At 48.7% G+C, this 21,543-nt stretch overlaps 1 protein-coding gene across 2 annotated transcripts in view; it reads left to right on the forward strand.

Annotated features, from left to right (window-relative positions):
• Window positions 1-5,150: 5,150 nt before the first annotated feature.
• The window catches only part of CAMKK1 (calcium/calmodulin dependent protein kinase kinase 1), a 97,509-nt gene continuing 81,116 nt past the window's right edge, over window positions 5,151-21,543 (forward strand). The window contains exon 1 of one of the 2 annotated variants that reach the window (XM_030472721.1): window positions 5,151-5,178. The gene's annotated coding sequence lies outside the window, so the exon portion shown is untranslated. Of the gene's footprint in view, window positions 5,179-5,274; window positions 5,295-21,543 lie in introns of those variants that run through there. The other variant, XM_030472722.1, reaches the window with a different exon arrangement.

A 21,543-nucleotide genomic window follows, 5' to 3' on the forward strand; every position in this document is an offset into this window, starting at 1 on the left:
GCTTAATCTTTCAAGCCGTTTGTAATGAAGAGCCCCTACTCTTTCCTAGGAAGTATTAAAAGGCAGAATAGGAAATTAAGAAAAATGCTGCTTGTAAATGATCCCCTGTAGTTCCTATTCAAAAACTCTGAGCTGGAATCCCTGAAAGTCCCAAGATTGCTTTAAAAATCGTGGGAGGGATTATTTTCATCTCCTTGTTTGTTTTTTTTTTTAATGCACAATCTGTGGGGGTCCTTTCCTTTGCTTTTCATTCATTTCTGCAACCAGCAGAATGAGACACTGTAATTCCCATTCTTCCACCAAAACCAGCTCCTCGTCTAAGCCAGGGTCCCAGGGCCCATGGCTTTCAGGTGGGTGCCATGCAGACCCATAGCTGTCTGGAGGAAAACCAAGCAAACGTCTGGTTTTAACATATAGTGGTCCCTTCTGTGGTACGAAAAGGCAGGGAAAGGCCATGGCAATAGTTTCTGTCCCTCCTTTTGGCAGAGCGGCTGGAGCTGGGGCACAGGGGTGGGAGAGCAGGGAGGAAGGGCTGGTCTGCTCAGCCCCATGGGCAAGCCTTTGCTGGCGTCGATGCTCTCTTTCAGTTTGCTGAAATTCAAGCAGAATTACTGAATGCAGGATAGTACACAACATCTAAAGCATTGATAAATGGAATTAATGGCAGGTTTACGATTTGCCCTGAGAAAGGTTGCACCCTGCAGTGTCCTGTGTTGCTGCTGAGCTTGCTGCACGGAGATCTTTCAGTGCAAATGCCAGCAGGAGGTGTGGGTGACCCGCAGGACCATACTCCTACCCTCTTTCCTTGCCCTGATCTTGCTCTTAGGGTCAGGGAAGAATTTCCTGTGCTTGGCATCTGTTGTGGTCAGAAAACGGCTATATTTGAAGCTGTAACAAAGCAGCCAATGTACTCTGCTGCTCTGTGACCCCTGAGCAGTGAGCTAAAGTGTCACAGAAACCCAAAGGGATTTGGCTATTGTGTGAAGACTCCATCCATGACAGTTTGCTGCATTGCTTCCTATTTATGCTGTGGCAATTGAGGGTTGGGTTGGTTTAGTGTTTATTTTTTAAACTCCTTGTTTAATTGCATTTTGTTTTTAACACAGTTATTTAGCTAATAGAAAAATACTAATTGAAAAGGAACCTTAGGCAAATCAAATCCTGCCTCCGGTCCTTTCAGACAGAAAACACAGAAGAAAGAATATATAATCTCCAGCTAATCAATCTCCTAGTCATTACAAACACTACTAAAAAGCCCTTGTATGTGATGTTGTCAGGGTCTGACTGAGGAGTCTTGCACCAATCATGGGTGTTAGATGAAGACAGCGAAGCTGTGAGTGCACTGTGACTATTCCCATTTCACAGGAAGGAAAACCAAGGTACAAGCAAATAATTGCTGAACATGTATGCAAATGTGGTGAGCAGATTCTGCCTCTGAGCAGTTATTGCTGTCTGTGAAGGTTACCAGGTTTTCATCCCTCAGGCACAGTTACTCTGACAGAAACCAAATGGCACAGATATTCCAGAAGAGCAATTGCAGAAAAACTTATTTGGCAGCAATTATGCTGGCTAGTGATGGTGCAGGGATGAGGAATTATATTTCAACCTCTGCAGAGCTGGCAACATTTAATCATTATGTTTGCGCACAACTCCCAGCAAAATGGGGCCCTGATTTCCACCTGGGGCTTCCAGATGCTATAACAATGCAAATTAAAAATGAAGAACATTGTGCAATCTCTCCTATCTCTAAGCCCACTTATTCTTTCTCTGGCACAGCGGAGTCCCTTTTATTTCTAAGCCAGTCCTCTACTTAGGACATTATTGGATTCTTCCCTAAAAAAGCACCTGCCTTTCTGGTTGCACTAATTCCCTTTCTCTTTTGATGTGAGAAAGCATGTTTTCAGTCAGATAAATCCTCTGGCTGACACACAGTGAAACACTGACAGGAACGTTTATGTCCTCCCAGCTCTAAAGGATGCTTTTATTTCCTTCTGTCCCGAATATGTGCATTCTCGGGTTAGACTGTGCTGGGTGGCAAAAGGACCCTCTCTGCCAACAGAGCAGAAGACATCCGCAGTTCAGTCAGCACTCATACTCCTGGTGACAGTACAGTTGTTACAGCTCATTTTCACTGCTGCCAGCTCTGCATTAATTATGCCACGCTATTTTCTTTTGATTTCTTTGGTGAAGTGCTCTCTTATTCTGTTATCTATTTCTAATTGCTTTATTACCTTATTTTAGAAAGTGTAAAAGCTAAAAGTGTCCAAATGGATTCTGAATATAGCAGCAGCACAGTCAAATGGTGGGCTCTTTAGTGGGGGTGAACCAAGATCATTCCAGTTAACAGAGCTCTGCCTACTGGTACCAGGCGTGGATCCTGCTCAGCTTTATGGCACCAGGAGATTTAGCCCAAGTTGCTCTTAGAAGAAATGATGAGTTCAACTCTTTTTACACCTAAATGTACTTGTGAAATGCCTGGGGAAATGTCAAGTCTCCCCCTCACAACTGTAACTCAAGGACAGGTTAAATACACACCCTCCTAGCCTTTGCCCCCAGAAAACACATGGGAAATAACAGGTTCAAAACAACTATATCTGATCATTATTGAACAGAAATACCAAAGTCTTCTTTTAATGTCGTTATAGCCATCATGGTCTAAGCATCAGAGAGACATTTGGGGCTCTTTTTGCACTGGTTATTGCTGCTCCATAGTGTAATCGTCTGTGTATTATGAAAAGTGAAACTGAGGCACATGATTTTTTGTTGTTGTTTTACTCTGGAAGAAATAGCAGGTTCTGACTGGGAGTAGCTAACCAGGTTATTCCGTTAGGTCAAGTGCTAGCAGTCTTTGCCAGAAGCGATAGTTTCAAACCCTGATGCCGATGCTAAAGCTGCACTCCAGACGTCACTGGTGGTTTAAACTGCCTGATGCTAAAGGAGACAGATCCTTAGGGGACAATCCTCAGCACTTTCCTAGCAGTCAGCATCTTCTAGGCAACTCAAAGCCAAATGTGAATCAGTCCAAATGACTCTGAAACCCTTGAAAATACTTCTCAGCAGTAGTTACAGCAAGAGGAGAGGAGTTTTACCCATTGCTCAAGAGATGCTAAGTTGAACCTGTATGAGCAAGGTCCTGCTTGATTGAATTGTAAGCCCATGTGAAACATGTCAATGTTTTATTTTAGGTATGTTATGGTCTTTCCAAGCAACTCTTGTGCCCTGCAGCCATAGGAGCAGTCTCTCCATAGACACAGCCACTTCCTGGGTCCTAGGCACTTATACCTGGGAGTCCAAGGAGATTGCTGGGGCTTTTACCGCTCAGGGCTCGAGGAGGCTTTGCTTTTGCTCATGGATATGTCCAGAGTCCACCATGGCCAATAGATAGCCCAGAAGCTCAGGCTGGTGACTGTCTTGAGGTAATATCTAATAAGTTATCATTAGCTAATATCTAGAGATGCTGGAAGAAGGCAAACAGCTTTGGAAGCCCATGGCAGGGGGGTTGGAACTAGAAGATCTTAAGGTCTTTTCCAACCCTAACTATTCTATGATTCTGTGATTCTATCTTGAGGTCACAAGGCACTCTGCTGTCCTGTTACAACCACAGGACTGCTTAAGTTCGAAAAGACCTTAAAGATGACCAATTCCAACTGTTGACCCAGCACTGTACTTCTCTGGGCAGCCTGTTCCAGTGCTTGACAACTCTTTTGGTGAAGACATTTTCCTAATGTCCAGCCTAAACCTCCCCTGGTGCAACTTGAGGCCATTTCCTCTTGTCCTATCGCTTGTTACTTTGGAGAAGAGACCAACTTCTACCTCACTACAACCTCCTTTCAGGTAGTTGTAGAGAAAATAAGGTCTCCCCTCAGCTTCCTTTCCTCCAGGCTAAACAATCCCAGTTCCCTAATGATTAGCATCTCTTAATTACATTTTGATACTTCTCTGAACACAGTGACAACCTGAGCCAGGTTTTTTGGGGTGGGAAACAAAGTTGGTAGTAAACCACAAGCTGCATTCTTAATACATTGAGTTGTTTTGTGGTATGAAACCCATGGTAAGAAATTCATTTGTTTCTAAGGCAGAGGATTATTTGAGACCCACTGGAAGGCATTTCTATCTGCTTGTTGTCCCAGGGGGAAGGAGCAGCAGTCTGCAGTGGGTTGAGTCAGGATATGGATTTAATCCAACTCTTGCTCTCTGGCTAAAGCCGAGATCCCCTGGTGGGGACCCTGCCTGTCACAGCAGAGCGCAGCGAGCCTGGGCAAGAGTCACTTATCACAAAATCAACATCCTCAATGAATCCCACAGGAAACACATTTCACAGCTGGGTGCAGGGCTGCAGTGGGAACCCCTCGACCCAGGGGCACAGTCAGCTGCGAGCCAAGTAGGTAAAAGAGACTGGGAGGGAAATATAAAGCCAAGGCATGAGTCATAAAACATGAGGACATCTGCTTGTAGGAATTCCTTGAGCGATGCAGTGGCATTAGCTGGCGTGCAGCGTGTCCTGGGTTCAGCTTTAAACACGACGCAGTGTTTCTGCCCATGGCTTTCAGGTTTCTGAACAGGCTTGTACATAAGGTCAGGGTTGACTGTTAGAGCCTGGATGAGGGGACACCGTCCCATGCCAGCACCCTGGAGAGCAGTTCCACGCTGCCCGGGAGGTGTGAGGTGTGCTCCCACCGCCGCCACCGCAGTGCCAGGGACAACACGCTGCTTTGGCACCAGGAGAGCCACCCACAGCCCGGCCACGGTGACCCAGCCAACACGCAGCCTCTCCCCGCAGCACCGGGGTGCCCACACCGTGTCCCTCACACCCCATCCCTCTGCCTGGAGCCACTGCCCCAGGCGCAGCGGAGCCTGCTTATACCGGCAAAAATCCCCTTGTTTGAACCCAGGAGCCTGCCCCCAGCCCTCCGTGTGCTTCTAGTCGGGCACCACACAACCACACAGCCCCGAAAACGGGCCGTTTTGCCCCAAAACGCCGGTCGGGGCAGGGCCGGGCGGGAGCCCCGGCGCCGCCTCACCCTCACGGCGGGAGGCGCGGCCGGCGCCAGCCAATGGGAGCGGGCGGGCGGGCGGTTCCTTACGCCCCGCGGGCGGGGGCGCTCGGGCCCGTGCGCGGCCAATGGCGGGCGGCGCGCGCGGATGGGGCGCGTTGGAGCCGGGCGGTGCCGGGCGCAGGTGAGCGCTGCGGGCTCCGCTCACCTCAGCGCGAGTGGGCCGCGCTCCCGCCCCGCCCCGCCGCCCGCCCGCCCGCGGCTCCGGGTGCCCGGCGGCCGCTCCCCGGCCTGGAGCAGGTGCAGCGCGGCGGGTGAGGGCGGGAACAGCCGGGTTTGCTCCGCGGGCAGCGTCCGGTGGGGCAGGGCGCGGTGCGGTGCGGTCCGGTCCGAGCTGCCGCTGGCGGAGGGGTGTCGGGGTGGGCGGTGTGTGGGGGCTCCCTCAGGCCGGTGCTGCCTCATCCCGCGGGCTGTGCGGCGCCGTGCCGGGCAGCCGCAGCTCCGGAGGGGTTGCTTTTACCAAGCCCCAAATAAATGGGAAAACCCAAATCCCGTGATTTTGAGCAGTTTACTCGCCGCACCGGTCATCTCTCTCCCTTTTCTTGAGGGGGACAGAGAAGGTAGGAGGTGTGGTGCGGGTTTGGCACAGCCTCCCAGTCCTCATTGCTGCCCTTGGGGATCACCGTGAGCTCCCCAGGGTTTGGGTTGTCTCGGGGGCAGTGCTTTGGGCTGAGCTGCCCTGGCAGGCTCTCAGAGCACACACCAGGCTGGTGTGAAGAGGGTTTATCTTCCTCTCTCTGCTTACCTTAGCTCTGAGGTAAATAAACCGCAGCTCTCAATGGCCTGTGTGCTGTGTGCGAGGAAAACTGCTGATGCTGCAGGGATACAGCCTTCTTCAGCTGCTCCGATGGAGCTGAGGTTGACATTCTGATGTAGCTGTAACTTAATGGGATAGGTTTTGTTTAATGGGAAACTTGCTTTTCTATTTGCAATAGTCTGTGGTTCCACGTTAACAGTGCCACTTCCCATTGTGTGTTAATTTCCTCCCTGTGAGGCATCTCTGGCAGCTTCAATTTGTTCTGGTGTTTGACATGGGATGGCTTTGAAGTGTTGCTTTTAAAACTGGATAAGGCAAGCAGCGAGCCGTTATCTCAGTTGCTTGGAGAGAAAAACCAAAGCCAGTGTGCTGGGGCTGTGCTCCAGCATGTCCCCATGCATGGCTCGGCTTGCTGTGCTGCACCCCGTGCTCAGGCTGGGGTGTGTGCTGTGACCAGGATTAATCTCCAGGCATAGCAATAAATTGCTTTCCTGTGCTTGCTCCCTTGGCTTGTACCTGAGAAGGACAGATCTTAGCAACCAGGAGCATAAGCACCAAGCACCAGCCTCTTACAATTCCGGCGAAGAGTTCAGGTATGTTATTGTTTGCTACGGTGTGAAGGCTGGGCTTTGAGACACAGTAGGTGCTGGGCTGCTGGATCCTGTGTTCACCGAAGTGAAAACCTTCAATCTGGAGCTGTCTCGAGCTATTTCTTCTTGCTTTTGGGATATGTTTTGTGGTTTGAAGCGGGAATGCTTGAAGTGGAACATGTGTGTGCTTATGCTCCCAGGACAGCTCCTGGCCCAGACAGGGTGGGCAGAGCTGCTCATCCAGCTGCGCCTGGCACTGAGCTGCAAGGAGACCTCATCTGTCCCAGCAGTGCCCCAGAGAGCAGCGAGGTGCCCCCACCACTGCACACAGCCTGTTGGTGCTTTACTTCTGCTCTGGCTTTCAAATCCTGTGCTTCTGGTGTTTGTTAATTAGGGTGTTTGTTAAGCACTGAATGTCTTGCCTGATACAATTAATTGTCCTTGTACTAACCAGACTTTTAAGGCCCAGTTTTCTTTTGCTGGGAAGAGATTGTGGGATTTCCATTATGGGCTCTTGTGTGGTGGCTACAGTGGGAATCCCATCAGCCTGCAGCAGAGGAGGTATTTGGAAGGACAGTGCAGCAGTGTTCTGTTTGCTGGAGGAAGAAGCTCTGTTTAGGTAGTGGTCACCACAAGCGCTTCTGTGGTTTAGACCTTGGCTGAGTTTGAAGAGGTGGCACTGTGCTGCGTGGCACTGTACTTCAGCCAAGGCTCTGCTTGCCAGAGTACAGCATCTCTTCTTGCTGGTGTTTGTTCCCTGCAGTTACGGAAGGGTGTATTAACCCAGCCGTTTGTGCCAGCCTCTGCAGAAAGAACAGTCCTGTCTGAAAGCCAAGTCTTCTGGTACATGTCAGTCCTGAGCTTAGCAGAGCCTTTATATAGTCACTGCTAACTGGGAGCAGGGGAAGGAGAAACCTCTTTAGCAAGAGGGTTCAGGAAGAGGCTAGGGGTGCTTCGTGGCTTCTGCAGGCTGTTAGCAGGGTGGCTTGTGTCTCCGGAGGCTGCATCTGCCTGGCTGAGGGGCAGAGAGGATAGATCTGATGCAAATCAGGGCGTGCCAAAGTAGTGGAGGGGAAGGTGTGTGTGTTGGTGAGGAGCTCAGGGTGAGGGTTTTCTGTGCTGGAGTTATAGGAGCAGTTTGTCTGATAACATCTGAAATCAATATGTGCAATTAGTCTGCCTTAAAGATGCCTGGAGAGAACATACCCATTGCTGCCCGAAGTGCAAGTGGGTGGGTCTGTTCAGTAGTTCGAAGCACTGACAAACACTGGGTGTGAGAGCAGGCAGGCTCTCCTTTTGTGTGGGTTTCTACCCATCTCTAACTTGAGGTGGGGGATTTCTTCCTGCACAACCTCTGCCAGATGTTTGCTGCTGCTCAGCCCTGCCCTGCTGCTGAAGTTTGGCCGTTGGAGAAGACAGGAAGCTGAGCCTGTTCCTGTGCTGAGAACCACTGAGGAGGCAAGTTACCCCTTTGTCTTTTGGATGAAAGTGAGAACTGGGCTGTCAGTGAAAAGCCAAGTATAAAGTCTGTATGAGATAAAATGTTGTTGGCTTGTGCCTTAAAAGGTAGGACCTCAGACACAGCTGGGAAAAACTACGTATACAGTACCCCTTATCAAAATTCTTCCTCTTATGTCATTCCCTTAATGGTTTCTTCTCTGTTCTTCAGTCCTTCATTTTTTGGCATGGGATGTCACTTGCTTTGGGAAGCAAGCATCCAACATGCAGGGAGGTGACCCATCAGCAGAAAATACATGGTTGAAGAAATGAATGTGGGTGGCTGTTTGTAAAAGCAGTGGTGATGATTGAAGTGTACAGAAGCAATTGCTGACATAGTGCAGTCATGGTGGCAGATGTGAAGGTCAGAGATGTCTGTGATAGACAAAACATTGGGTACAGCAGATAAAGGAATGATATAAAATAATGTCATGTAATCAGGCATGTTTTAATTAAGGCAGTGGTTGAGCTATGGTTGGAGAAAAATGTCTGAAATCTAGAGAGAAGAAATGCTGATAATTGATAAATTGGGGCAGGACACAAATCTGAGAGATACAGGTGGGAAAAAGCTGCAGTGACTTTCATGGATGAGTGGGAGGGTGGCTGCTGATTTGTGGTGGTAGGTGAGGTGTAAGTGTATGTGCATGTTTCTGAACATGTAAGCATACATGTCAGTTTCTTCTGAAATTCACGTGTTTCTCAGGCTCATGCAGTTCCCAACAGGTAGTGGCTTTAAGGATTGAGTCTTTAACCACAGAAAAACATGCTCAGTTAGGAGCATCTGCACCAGATCAGGATGGGACAGAACTGTCAAGAAATGGAACTGCTCAGGCCCTGGGAGCAGCGGCAGCCCTGCACCAGCAAGTGTAATGTGCCTCTGGAGCTGCCTGTCCTAAGGATGGGGGCTCCTGGTGTTGGTCTGGGTGAGAAGAGGCACCTGGTGACAGGCCCAGGGGAGAAGGGATAAAACCAGAGATGTGATGAAGCAGCGAGGTCTCCATGGGTTCCTAGGGGAGCCTTGTGCCTTACTTGGAGGGTTGCTATCAATTAGCAACTGTAGCATTGTTTTCCAGAATGAAATATCAGGGCTATCAAAAAATCCATCTGGAAATCTAACTCAACCTCTCCTATTTTCCTCGTTTCCAGCTACTGTGTTGCTTTCCAGTCTATTTTTTCCCTGTACCCTATACAAATATAGTAATTTTATAGACTTCATCATTAATGATTGGGTCAAGCACTGCATAACTTGCATTCTAATTTGTTTAGGAATTTGCAGTCTGGATTCGTTGGTCACTTTTCCTACTGGGTAAAGTCTTTAGAAACATTTTCCTGTTCCATTGCTGTTTTCAGTTTTGGTTTTGGCATAAGTGATATGGACAGAAAGAGAGGGAGAAGCGTAAATATGTCATAAGTGTGAAGTGCATGACACTGGAGAATTTTCTTTATTGCTTTCATGTGCTGGTGTCCCTGGATGGGGGAGTTCTGAAAGGTCAAAACCTTCTGAGGACACAGTGGGCAGAGTGCTGCAGCCGAAAGGGAAGGCTGTCCCATGCCCCTGGGAGCTTCTTAGCCCAGAAGCCTGCTGGTTTAGGGAGTGAACCTGGCTGAATATGAACCCTTGTATTTTATTTCTTGATGGCACCCGGTGCATGAGCTGAGTCAGGCTTTGTGGGTAAAGGTGTGGTTTGTTGAGGACTTGTTTCTTTTGGGTTGCTGCCCTGAGCAGGCATTATTTTAGGGCGAGCACCTCTGAAATAGTTGCAGTTCTTTCTGCCAGAAGCTGTGTGGGATTAATTTAGCTGGGTTGTCTCTGGGGTGGTTTCAGTGTTTCTGCAGACTGGTGTGTTCAGGGAAGGCTGTGAAACGTGATTAATTCTTCAGTATTGTTCAAAGTGTATGGTGAAGTTGTTAGCTAGTGACTGCTCTAATTATTCTGGTGTGAGTGTAAACAGCAAGGCTGTGATGTGCCACTGCCTGCTGGAGCAGCACTTGAATATATGTCTTTGAGACAGAGGATTCCTTTCCCTTTTTCCTATTCCCATGCTATACTCTGCACAGGAGCCTGTGTATGTCTTGAACAAGCAGGAAAGCCATGGAAGTCTAGCCTTCCTTTCTGCTGATGCTGGAGCGGAGAGGCAACTGCTCCCCTGAGGTCAGTGGAGCCAAATTCATTACCTCACTTTGGTTTTTTTGCTACCTTCTGCAATTCCCTCTTTCCAGTAGTTTCCACTCACTCACACCAGTGAAGCGAGGAAGACTGTCCCAGCCTTTTCAGCTGGCAGCAGAGCCTGGGGTTTTGGTTTGAGTCCTTGCTGCAGAGTCAAGATGGAGCAGAGGGTCTGTATTAAGCCATCAGGAGCAGAGAGCTGTGTGCCAAAGTGGGAGGAAGAGAGCAGCTCCCTGAGACCTGCAGTTCTGTGCAATATCCTGTGAATGGTTCTGGGGTGTGCTGACTGTTTTGCTCAGCCAAGTGGCTCCAGAATTGTGTGACATTCTGAGGACAAGGCATTAATGACACATTTTGGATGGATGTTAGGTCCCTGTTCCCATGGGGAAGCTGTGCAGGGCACAGCTGTGCAGAGAACACTTTCTTCAGAGGAAAAGAAGTCTTCTCTGGTATCTCACTTTACATGGACTTCTGCTATTGCTGTTGAACTCTAAGCATGATACATAGAAGTCCTACAGAACCACCACAGAGCTTTCAAGGGAAAAGGATGACTTGGTATCTAGGACATGAAATTAATGCAAAGAAGAGTCATTCAGTTGTTTCCTCTGGCTACAGATTTCCTTGGTAACCTGGAGCTCCAATTCACACATAGACCCAAACACTGGGTGCTTAGCATGAGTGTTAAACTAGGAGCAGATGTGAGGGGCTCAGCTGGGTGGGAAAAAGAGGGAATAAAGAAGTGCTGTGGAAGCCCAGGCTGAGTAATGCTTTCTGAGGATGTGTTAGTGTGTTTGTGACTGTGGTGAAGGTGTGAACCAGCCGTACCAAGGGGTGTGAGATCATCATACTCCAGTGACCTGGACTGTAGTGCCTACATTTGACAGTTTGGTGCTGTAGTGGGGCAGTGCTCTGCAGTCAGATGCTACTGTCCATTTGGTGGCTTGTGTTCCTCAGCTGTCCCTCTGTTGCAGAGGTTATTCACAATTTTATCTTGCAGTCTTGAGTGCAGCAAAGCTTGGACCAGCCACCCCATAGTTTGTCTTGGGTTTGCCCTACTTTTGCATGTTATACATAATAACTCAAAGACTATTTTGCTGTTGATTCCTTGTAGTCATGAAAGACTTTATCATGGATGTCTGTGTTTCACTCTCCTACTCTAGGCAGTAGTTCAGGTTTCTGTTCTATAGAAGTGAGTCCTAAAACCACAAAAGAGCTGGTGAGGATAGGATTATTATATGCAAGTAGCATGGGCACAGCCTTATGAAGCCCACAGTTGCAGGCTGTCAGATGTAGAGTAGATAAAGTTGAAGGACTCAGGTAACAGCAGGAAAGAAGAAGTGTCAGCACAGCTTTGCGGAGTACTGTGGCATGCACACCTACCTGAGGGTGGCTCTCATTACCAGCTCCCATGCTGTTGCATCCAGCTCTGTCAAGTTACTCTCAACGAGCTCCTGCCTTTGTGCTTCCTCACCATGGTATGGCAACATGCTGGTGTTGCTGGAGCTGTTCTCCTGCCTCCAGACCTCCTCATGTGCTGGATGCAGCTGGTGGTCTTAGTCTGCTCTGCTCCTCTGATGTGTGCTCTCAGAGAGAAATTGGGATACTCAAAGGGACCCCTGCTAGAAGAGGATCTGTAGCTGTTGCTTCATGCTGAGTGTCTGCTACTGGACCCTCCCCTCCCCTCATACAGCACTTATCTGTTCATGGACAAGAAGCTGGAAGATGTGTGAGCTGCCTCCTTATTGGGAGCCTGGGTTGGATGTGATCTGGGGATGAATCACAGCTCCATTAGGGAAGGAGGCTTCCTTGCTGCAGCATGTGAAAAGTGATTGACAGTAACATGAAAGAAAAAGAATGGATTTGCCCCTCAAGGGAGTTGAGTGCTGCCTCAGGAAAGTGTATTCTGCTTCTTCAGAGCTGCCCTCCCTGTCTTCTATGAATGGTTACAGACCAGCGTGGAAAAACTGGGAGGGAAAGAGAGAGAACTTGGTTTGAATACTGGTGATACAGAAGGCAGCAGCCCTGTGCCAAAGAAATCAAGATACTTGAAAGGCAGCAGGACTGGTGTAGTGTTCCTGTAACAAAAGTTATTACAGTACACATGCATGACCCAACCACTTAGACAAGTGAAGCTTTAACTTTGGCACTGTCTAATGCCTGCTTGTGTCAATGCTGTCTGGGTACTGCTGCTCTGTGTATTGTTTGTGCTGGAACCAAGGGTTCAGTCTGTGTGTGCTAATGATGTGCCTGCCTCAAGTGGCAGTATGAGGGCAGAAGATTCACCCACTGACCTCTTACTGATGGGGTATTTTGATGCTGAAGTCCAGACTGACCCTTCTGTAGCTTGACTGGCAAAGGTTAATGATATCCGAGGTTCCCAGCTCTGTGAGGCAGAGTGTAAAACAGACCTGAGATGAGGGTTTTTTGCCTTGCTGTGTCATCACCTCATTGCCAGGCTGAGAAATGGGCCTGGAGGTGTGGAAGATGTCTCAGTGCAGCTTTGTGAGGCCAACCCTTGCTGAGTGCAGAGGGAACAGAAACGTGTGCCTCTGCCTCTGGGATGGGGCATGGCGTTACTGCTTGTGCAGGGTGTGATTTGTTGGAATGGTGAGAACAAGTTCCTCTGGCTCAGCCTCCCATGTGCACAGCACTGGTGGAGGAAAGGCTGGGGAAGTGTGAACATCTGAGGAAAGAGGCAGAAGGGTTTTATGCAAACTTGAGAGCGCTTGGTGCTTCTACAGTGTTGTCAGGTCACTCTAGTCCATTCGAGGGTGTGATACAGGCTTTGCTGGTCTTGTAGTGGTGGTCATGGACTTCAGTGCTGTCAGCTGGCAAATCAGGCCACGTTGCTACTGTGCACGTCCATGTTAGAGAGATCAGGCACCTCTTCCAGCATGTTTCCATACTCTGAGACTTCTGCATTTTGCTTTCTCATACAATATTGATGTGCTTGTAATTGGCCTTCAAGCCAGAGTGAAAAGGCATGGTTTAGGCACAGCAATTCCTGGGAGTCCTATCGCTTCATGCCAGATAGATTGATTTAAGTCAGGCTGCAGAATGGAGTTGGCATTTTTTTGTTAATTTTCAGGGTTTGCTGTTTCCAAGGAGCCAAAAAGTGGCTCTGCTCCATGCAAAAGCCACTGCTCTCTGTCTGCCATCCAGAGTGATTATCACAGATGCAAAAAGGCAATCTAAGATTCTGCCCCACTTGTGGGAATTGGTTCTCCTGTGGCATGTCCTCCCAGCCACCAAAGGAATGAATGAGCAAAACCAGTACAGCTTTCCCCATGCCCATCCCAACATCTGTCTGCTTGCCTCATTGTTTCTTGAGTTAAGAGCATAAACTTTAGAGCAGGGACAAGTGCGCTCTCTGTGGAGCATCAGACACAGGTGATAACTGTGTCTGAAATGCCACGGCAATGGAAAATAAGTCTCCAGGTCTGAGTGAAAGAGCTGCAGATGTGCTGGGGATGCGAGGCTGAAGAGCTGTTTTTTGAAGAAGTGATGTGTCTGATTTGACTCCAGGGTAGTGTGTTGCTGGGCTGCCTTTGGTTCAGTGCCTGCCCAGCTTCCCTGGGAAGCCCTCTCCATTCCCAGAGAGCTCCCTGGCCCTTGCTGCTTTCCATGATGAGGCTGCTCACCCTTTCTTGCTGCTTGCAGCGGGTTCACCAGCCTCCTGCTAATGGCATGGCTGCAATGCCAAGGGATGTTTGAGGCTTTGCAGTGAGCTGAATAAAACCACCTGGATTCATTGAGGGTGTGTTGTTACTGCAGTGCTCAGAGTCTCATTCCACTAAGATCTTGTGGAGGAAAGAAAACCTTCCAGAGCGTTTAATATTCCATGCTCTTTAGGTGTGAATAAATATTTCCTTGGCCTGAAACATTCTCCTGCTGTGAAATCCATTCCAGTCTCTTTGTCTAAGACAGTCTCCTTCCTTCTCTCTTCTATGCCTCAGCTTGTATTAACCTAGAAATGTGCTGACACTTCACCATCAAACTGTTTTCTAGCATGTTGGGGAGCTCTGCAGAGTGTCTTTGCAAGTTGTTTATGTAGCTGCATGCAAGAGAAGAGGAAGATGGTTCAGAGTTGTTCATCCCCTGGGGAATTTGCTCCTCCTAGCTGATGGCTTTCTGCAGAAGTATCTGAGAGCTTGTCTATGTGTATCTGTTCCCCTCTAAAAGAAACGTACAGGACTGGGGAGTCAGCGAAGAAAGATACTTTATCATTGTACTTTGCAGTGCTCCCTCCTGTAGAGGATCCCTGTCCCACCATGCAAGTGTACTGATCTGAGCCTCTCTGAAGCTGTCGGTTCCACTGTCATGACCTGCAGGTGACTTGGTGCCTCTGCAGTTCTGGTTCTACTTTCTTGGCAAGAAGCCTGTGAGTCATAGTAAGTGTCTTCCTGCTGCGCTCCCCAGGAGGCAGAGCTGTCTCACACTCTCTCATAAAAGAGTTTATTTTGTTCAGCTGTGGGATTTCTGCAGTCCCCTGGTTTGGTGGCAGATGTGGCTCCCGAGGGGCAGGAGGCCTGAGTGAAACTCTGTGTTTTTCAGGAGCAGGTACAGGTGACTGCACTGGTCAGGATGGACTGAGCTCCTGCCACCAGCTGAAGGCAGCTTGCCTGTACCTGGACACTTAACACCTTGAAGCAAAGCCACCCCAGCCACTCCTCACTTGCTGACATGGAGAAGCACCATTTCCAGCAGCAGCAAAGTCCTTCAGCTCCTCTGAACCTTTCTGCAGCGTTGGTACCTCCCAAGCTGAGCAGTGCTGGCAGTTGGGAGCTGCGGTGTCCAGGCTGAGGCACTTGTGGTCAGGCAGCTCTGAGGCAAATGGCAAATCCACTTGGGCTTGCCACATCTCTCACCCAGATGCTGGGGAGCATCAGCTCCTTCCCCTCATCCTGTGTCTGGCCTGCATTGTATTAATTAGACCAGATGTGCTCTCATGGTTTGGGTGGGCAGTCTCTCTCCTCTCAAACTTTTCTGGCTACAATTTTGTCTGCTTGGAAGCTTGTCATTTTCTAGCCTTTCAAGCCCACCTCCCAGAGAGCATGGGAATCGCAAGTCTTTAGACAGATAATAAGAATGATGTAATTAAAAATCCTTAATTTTATTTTTTCTTGTTGGAGTTTTTTAATCCCTTTGATTTAAAGGGTGGTAGTGGCTAATTGGATTCTGGGCCAGACTCGCACAGGCAGCCAGGGGGGAAGGGACTGCAAATGAGCCCAGCCAGGAAATTGCACGTTTAAATATAGTTCTTGGTAGGGTCAGCAAAACACCCAAGGGACAAATTAAGGCTAAAATTTCTGCTGTAATGTGTTCATTTAGCTGCAGACATCATCTTTAAGGGAAACAAAAAGGAAGCTTGGGAGTGAGGGCAGCAAACTGGGCAGGTGTCCCTTCTGCAGTGCAGTGTGTACCGCTGCAGGTCTCTCCCAGGCAGTAGCATCCTTCTCCTGTCCCCTGGCTGGTGCATGGGCCAATTCCCAGAAGAAACCACAGAAGGGATTTTTTGGGTTTGGGGGGCTGGTGGTTTCACTAGGAGATGTAATTCCATGCTCATGTAATGCTGTGGGGCTGTGTTGCTGTTATCAGCTTTGGCACAGGTTGCCTGGGTCACGCTGTTCCTCCTGGGTGGCAGGGAGGTGGGACCAGCCATGACCTTGTTTGCACTGTTTGGGTGACTGGGGGACAGCTTTCCCTGTGAGGCTGCTGCTTTCTTTCCAAATGGGTGGGATGCCTCCTACTCCCATGGGTACTGACCAGCTTCCCAGAACTGAGGTACTGGGAAGGTGATTGGAGTCGGTGGCAGGAGTGGATTCTGCCTGAATAAAAGGAATTTAGGGAAGTGAAGCAGTGCATTTGTCCCTTTGGAAATCCTCAGCCTTGCGTTTTTCCTGTTGGGACCCGTGGCCCTTTCAGCAGAGGGACAAGATCGTCGTCCCTGCTGTGGACATGAGTGAGGAAAGTGGCGTGTAAAGCCAAAGCCTGAGATGCAGGGGACAGGCTATCTGGAGTAACCCCTGGCTGACAGCCAGCGCTGCTCTCAACTTGGACTAATGTGGGAGTTAGTTTTCCAGCCCTGTTTGTCCCTGGGTTCCTGCATGGCTCGTGGCATGTGCAGCAGAGCTCACCTACTCCTTGGTGGCACTTCAAGAACAGCCTGAATTAGACCTGGGCAATTTGAATTTCTCCTTAAGGCTACATCTGGAGATGCAAAAGAGCAGCTTGGTCTGTGTTTCCCAGGACCTCAAACCCAGCTCTTGGTGCTCACCCTTTTCTTTGACTGTCTCCCCAGGGGAAGGCCATGCATTCAGGGAGGCAGAGCTTGTCAGCAAGGAGGCCTGACCCTGCATCCCTCCCCTCTCTGGGGGGCTGCAGAGCTGTTGGTTCTTCAGCGTAGCTGGATTAAGATTTCACCAAAGCTTTGCACCCATGAAGAAGCACTGGGGAGCTCGTAAGCCCACCTTGCCTGCAGCTTTTCAGAGCTCTCTGTATCATGCTCCTGGGGCCAGGAGCTCCGTGTGCAGCCAGGACATGGTATTTGGGTGCCTTCAAAACCTCCTGGAGGCCTGTAACTGAGTGACTTTCACCTTGTCATTTATAAATGGCATACAGAAATGCCTTGGGATCATAGAGAAACAGTTGAAACCTTGGCTTTGGAAAGCTCCAAACCTGGAAGGCAAATGAAAGGAAGCATTAAGGAGGCAGCAATGTGTCTTTTACCTTTTAAGTCTGGGATTGTGAATCATGTACTGAGTGGTCAGTGTGTCACACATGCTGTTATATTGCATGAGCATTCGGAGAAGTCACACCTCGGGTGACAGCCCTGTGTCACTTGGTAGGGTTCTCCCTAAACAGCCATAACAGGCTTGTTTGTGCAGGTGCCAGTTGGGGTTAGACTTTCCAGGGAGTTTAGCACCCACTTAAATGCACTGGCCTTTGGGGGTCATTTCTGTCCTGGCTTCAGCTGGGATGGAGTTTTCTTCCTAATAGCTGGTGCAGTGCTGTGGTTTGGATTTAGGATGAGAATAATGTTGATAACTGCCTTTATCTCAACCTAAGGATTTTACTTTCTCCCCCATCCCGCTGCTGGGGGCAGTGAGCAAGCGGCTGGGTGGTGTTTAGCTACCAGCCAGCTTCAACCCTGACACTTCTGAAGCTAATTCCTGCTTTGATTACAAGCTCTTGGAGCCAAAGCTTGCCTTTCAGTGTGCCTTACAGCATTAAGCACAGTGGGGCAGTGAGCTCTGTATTAACGGTGCTGTTGCCAGGCTATTGAAAAGTTATAAGAACCTGGCCGGATTTTCAAGTGCTGGTCTCAGCTCTCTGCCTGCGTGTCAGAAAGGGGAAGGTAATTACAGTGTGAACCAAGGAGAACAGCCTGGCCTCAGGGAGCTGTTGTTAAGGTTCTCCTCAGGCCCCAGGTCAGCCCATGCCAAATCACAGCTGCATCAACCTCTAAATTTCTTCTTCCTTCAGTTAAATTACCACTAAGTGATTTCTTGCAAGTGGAACCACATTTTATACCCATGAATACTGGCTGTTTTCTCTAAATCCAAATAATAGCAGTTGGGCTGGGATTGCAGAAGCAAATTGAAGACAGCAGTTTCTTCCCTTGCCCTCCCTTCTTGCTCTGCACAGAAGCATTGGCTTCCTGCAGACCCTCTGTTGGGGTCTGCCATGGGGCAGTGAATGTGTGTTTATGGGATTTACCCTCTCTGACACCATATGAGATGGGTGTTGGGGGTGCCTCAGTCTCCCAGTGTGGCTGGCAGGTATGGCACAGATAGTGCTTTCTGTGCCATGCTTGTCACATTGCAGAGCTCAATTCCCTGCAGTGTTGTGGAGACTGAAAAAATAGCTTCAAAGGGGTGGGAGACAACTTCAGAGATGCTCAGGGCTCACCAAGAGACTGCTTGAAGCTGGGAGGCAACTCTAAACTCTTCCTCATTACCATTACTGGTTTTAAGCTCTTCATTCCTGCACTAGCACCCCTCCAAGCAGCCACTGCTGGCCCCTCTTGGGGACAGATGAGGGCAAGGTGGATATGTAGCCTGACTCATGTGGCTTTTCCTAGACATGATCTGCTGGCTTGTATGCTAGAAGGTGCTGACCTATGTCTCAAACTTAGTGCTGGTTCAGGAAGGAAAAGCAGCCACAAGGTTATAATGAACATGAGCACAGAGTTTCATCATTGCCTCTTGCAGCTCCTTCTCAAGATGAGAGGACTTGGTGGCAGCTGGGGCCAGGAGGTGGGACTTGAACCATGTAAATCAGAGGTAAATCAGAGCTTGCTGTAAAAATCTCATTAATTATTCAACTTGGTTTCCTTCTGAAACCAGACCCTATGTGAAAGACAAGCTAGATACGTGCAGGGTATCTCTGTCTGTCAGTCCTATCTGCTACCCTGCCACCTATCAGCTTGTGGAGCCTTTGTCCTCCTGGGCTCAAGTGTCTTGCAGTGGTTAAGGCTTCAAAGACTTGTTAAGAGTTTTCACAGAAATGGATGGCTGGGTAGAGGGGGAAGATGTTCTGGAGAGGGAAAGGTCAAGGGCTCCAGTCATTAGTTCTGCTCATACCAGGACCAGGTGACTTCAAGCTGTTTCTCTCTTCTTCAGCCTCTTTCCTGCCATCCTTCTAGTGCCATTCTTTCCCTTTGCCTGCCCACAGTGCTTGATCCTGAAGGATCCTTGTCCTGTGATCATTTCTAAGGCTGAGCAGGAACTGTTCATATGGGGAGTAAATATGGAACAGAGAAATCCCTGAAACATAAATAATCCAACAGCTGAACACAACTCCCCAGGAAACAGAATTTGTGGTGCTCTTTTTAACACTTCATCATCCTCCAGCAGTCCCTTGGCAGATGGTGTCGAGCCCCGATTGCCCAGAGGGATGTAGATACAGTGTTTTGGGTAAGGGTGAACTGAACAATGTCAGATCCAGATCCTATGTGTCTCAGCTCACAAACCACTGAAGGAGTTGGTGGGATGTTTGCATGTGGGTAAGGAGTGGGCAAATGCAGTTGATTTGGGTGCTGGCTAACAAAGAGTGTAGCGCAGGAAAAAAGATCCTCAGAGGAGATTTAATAACTGGGGAGAATAATGGTGAAGTACTTCAGAATATTAACCAATGCATCTAACTGGCTTAATGAAGCTGGGTGCTCGGGTTCTTTTTTAATCAAACAGATGGGCAAAACATTATGCACAAAAAATGAGATCTGAATACAATGAACACATTTAATTAGCAAATAGAAGACAGAGGAAGGGTTTGTTTTTCAACTTGAGAAGGGAGAGCTGCTTCTTCACTGAATGCTCAAAAAGAGCCTTAAATGCCATGGTTTCTCCCGAGTCTGACTGGTACAAGTGTTATTTGTAGTGGTTTGAGGCTTTGAGATGGGAATCAGCCTGGGGGTGGCTGCATGTGGTAGCAATGCCTCGAGTGGATGCTTGCTGCAGGCTCGATTCCCTAAGGGCAGACTCAGTAGCAGTGATACTGCTTAACCCCCTGCTCCAAAGCGTTTTACCTAAGTGTTTATATGAGATCACCTCTGTTTTGCAGAAGGGCAAAGTGAGGAAGCAGTAGCCTGAGGTGTAAGTTCATATGATGCTGGTCCAGATGCCCTCAGTACTCTGAAACCTGCAGAGTGTTTCCCTGATGTCCTGTGCTTGTGTGATTCGTGCCTGGAGTTCCTGCAGCCACCCATGTGTAATGCTGCTTGCCCCAGGCAATGAGATCAATTCTTGCCACTGATTTCACTGGCCTTGCTCCTTTGCTGGCTCCTGTCCCTGCTGTAAGGTGTCCCTTACAGCATGCACATTCTATAATCTGTCTAACCAGCTTTGCTGTGCCATTGAAACCTGGTGCAAATCAATGCCTTACCTCTCCAGACAGGAGACTCCCACATGAACCTCAAGCGTTTCTGTAGGTGTGTAACATAGACCTGTAGTATCTCTGAGTCTTGCCAAGGCTGGGAGCATTCGCTCCAGTCTAATATTATAAGCTGAACAAGCCATTTTGATATTAAGCCTATAATAATAACACCTTGTAGCCGAAGAGTATGTTTTTCACTACTGGTGGATTACTCAGCTCTGTTCTTTTGAGGCAGTGTTTAACAAAAGCAGAGACTTTCCCAGGCTATATTTAATTAAACAGAACTCAGAGAACTCTTCTGCTTCATTTCAGTGCTGTGTTGCTCTACAGCCTCACCTCCAGGGCAGTTATAAATAGAACTTGTGCTCTGCCAGCACACAGGCCAGGAGGATCACTGTCCCCTGCCCAGATGTGCCTGTCCAGATGTGCCCAGTGATGTGCTAATCCTGGAGGGGCTCATGTACCTAAGGACCCAGCTGAGCAGGTTCTTAGGTTGAGCCACGTAGCCCAGTCCAGTGGCAGCTCAGCTAACAAGCTTTACAACTGAGATCTGGGGGCCTAATCTCTACCTGCTTCCTTTTTCGTTGCTAAGATTGGTAAAAGAGCATTTTGAGCCCGATGGCTCAATGGTTAACAATTAGATGCAAAGTGAAGACTTCAATTTGAAGGCTCCTTCTTTCTATCTTAGGAGGTGTTGGTTGAGCAGATGGTGCTATGCTCTGGTTTTGCTTATTGTTGCAGATTATTTGCCAGATATTTTTTCTGACTAATCCTTTGGCCTGGAGGCTGTTTGAGATCCTGGAGTCAGGTTTCTGCTCAAAACACTTGTGTTTGCAAATTCTAAAATCTGTTCTTGTGCCTGCTTGCTCATGTCCCTGTGAGCAGAAGACTTTGGGTGGCAGATGCCCTCTGCTCTATGGGAAAGGGGCAGCTCCTAGAGCTGAACCTCCCTGCCAGTAGCAGGACGGGAAGTAGCACCTTCATGCCTGGTTTTGGGCTTAGTTTTAAGTTAAAGCATGGTATGGCTGAAGTCCTTGGCATCAGTCCCTTCATAGTGCCCTCCCCTGAGTGGCATGGTAAGGAAGCTGACACAGAGCTGCTGTTTTGTGCAGGTGATGCTGCACAGCTTCACCTCTGCAGAGCAGCAGTTGGGTGATTTGCCTGTGTGCAGCAGGGCAGAGCACTGGTAGCAGCACTGATGGGGATCCTGCAGCCGCCAGCACAGGGCTCGCTCTGCTCAAAGCCTGCTGTGATTGATTTCTTTTTAATCACTATTTTTTCCCCCTCATTTCTGGCCACCTCTCCCTTTTATAAAGAAAAAATACTCTCTTGGCTGTCTCTGGAGAGCTGCCTGTGGTAACTGCTTGACTGATTTATTCTAGTATTTTAACATTTACTGGATTTACATAACAGCCAAACAATCTGTTTCAGGAGTTTAATATAAACCCAACTCTAGTGAGTCACAGCCGTGTTAGCAATAATGCAAAGGGAGGCAGCTGGGGGAGTGAGGAGGTGACTTGTTTCTGCAGGGGAATATCTGCCTGCCTGAAATATTCCTGACACCTCATAGCTGAGTGATGCTGCCAGTTCTCTCCCATCAGA

Source organism: Strigops habroptila (genome assembly GCF_004027225.2).
Source record: "Strigops habroptila isolate Jane chromosome 13 unlocalized genomic scaffold, bStrHab1.2.pri S16, whole genome shotgun sequence".
Lineage (NCBI taxonomy): Eukaryota > Metazoa > Chordata > Aves > Psittaciformes > Psittacidae > Strigops > Strigops habroptila.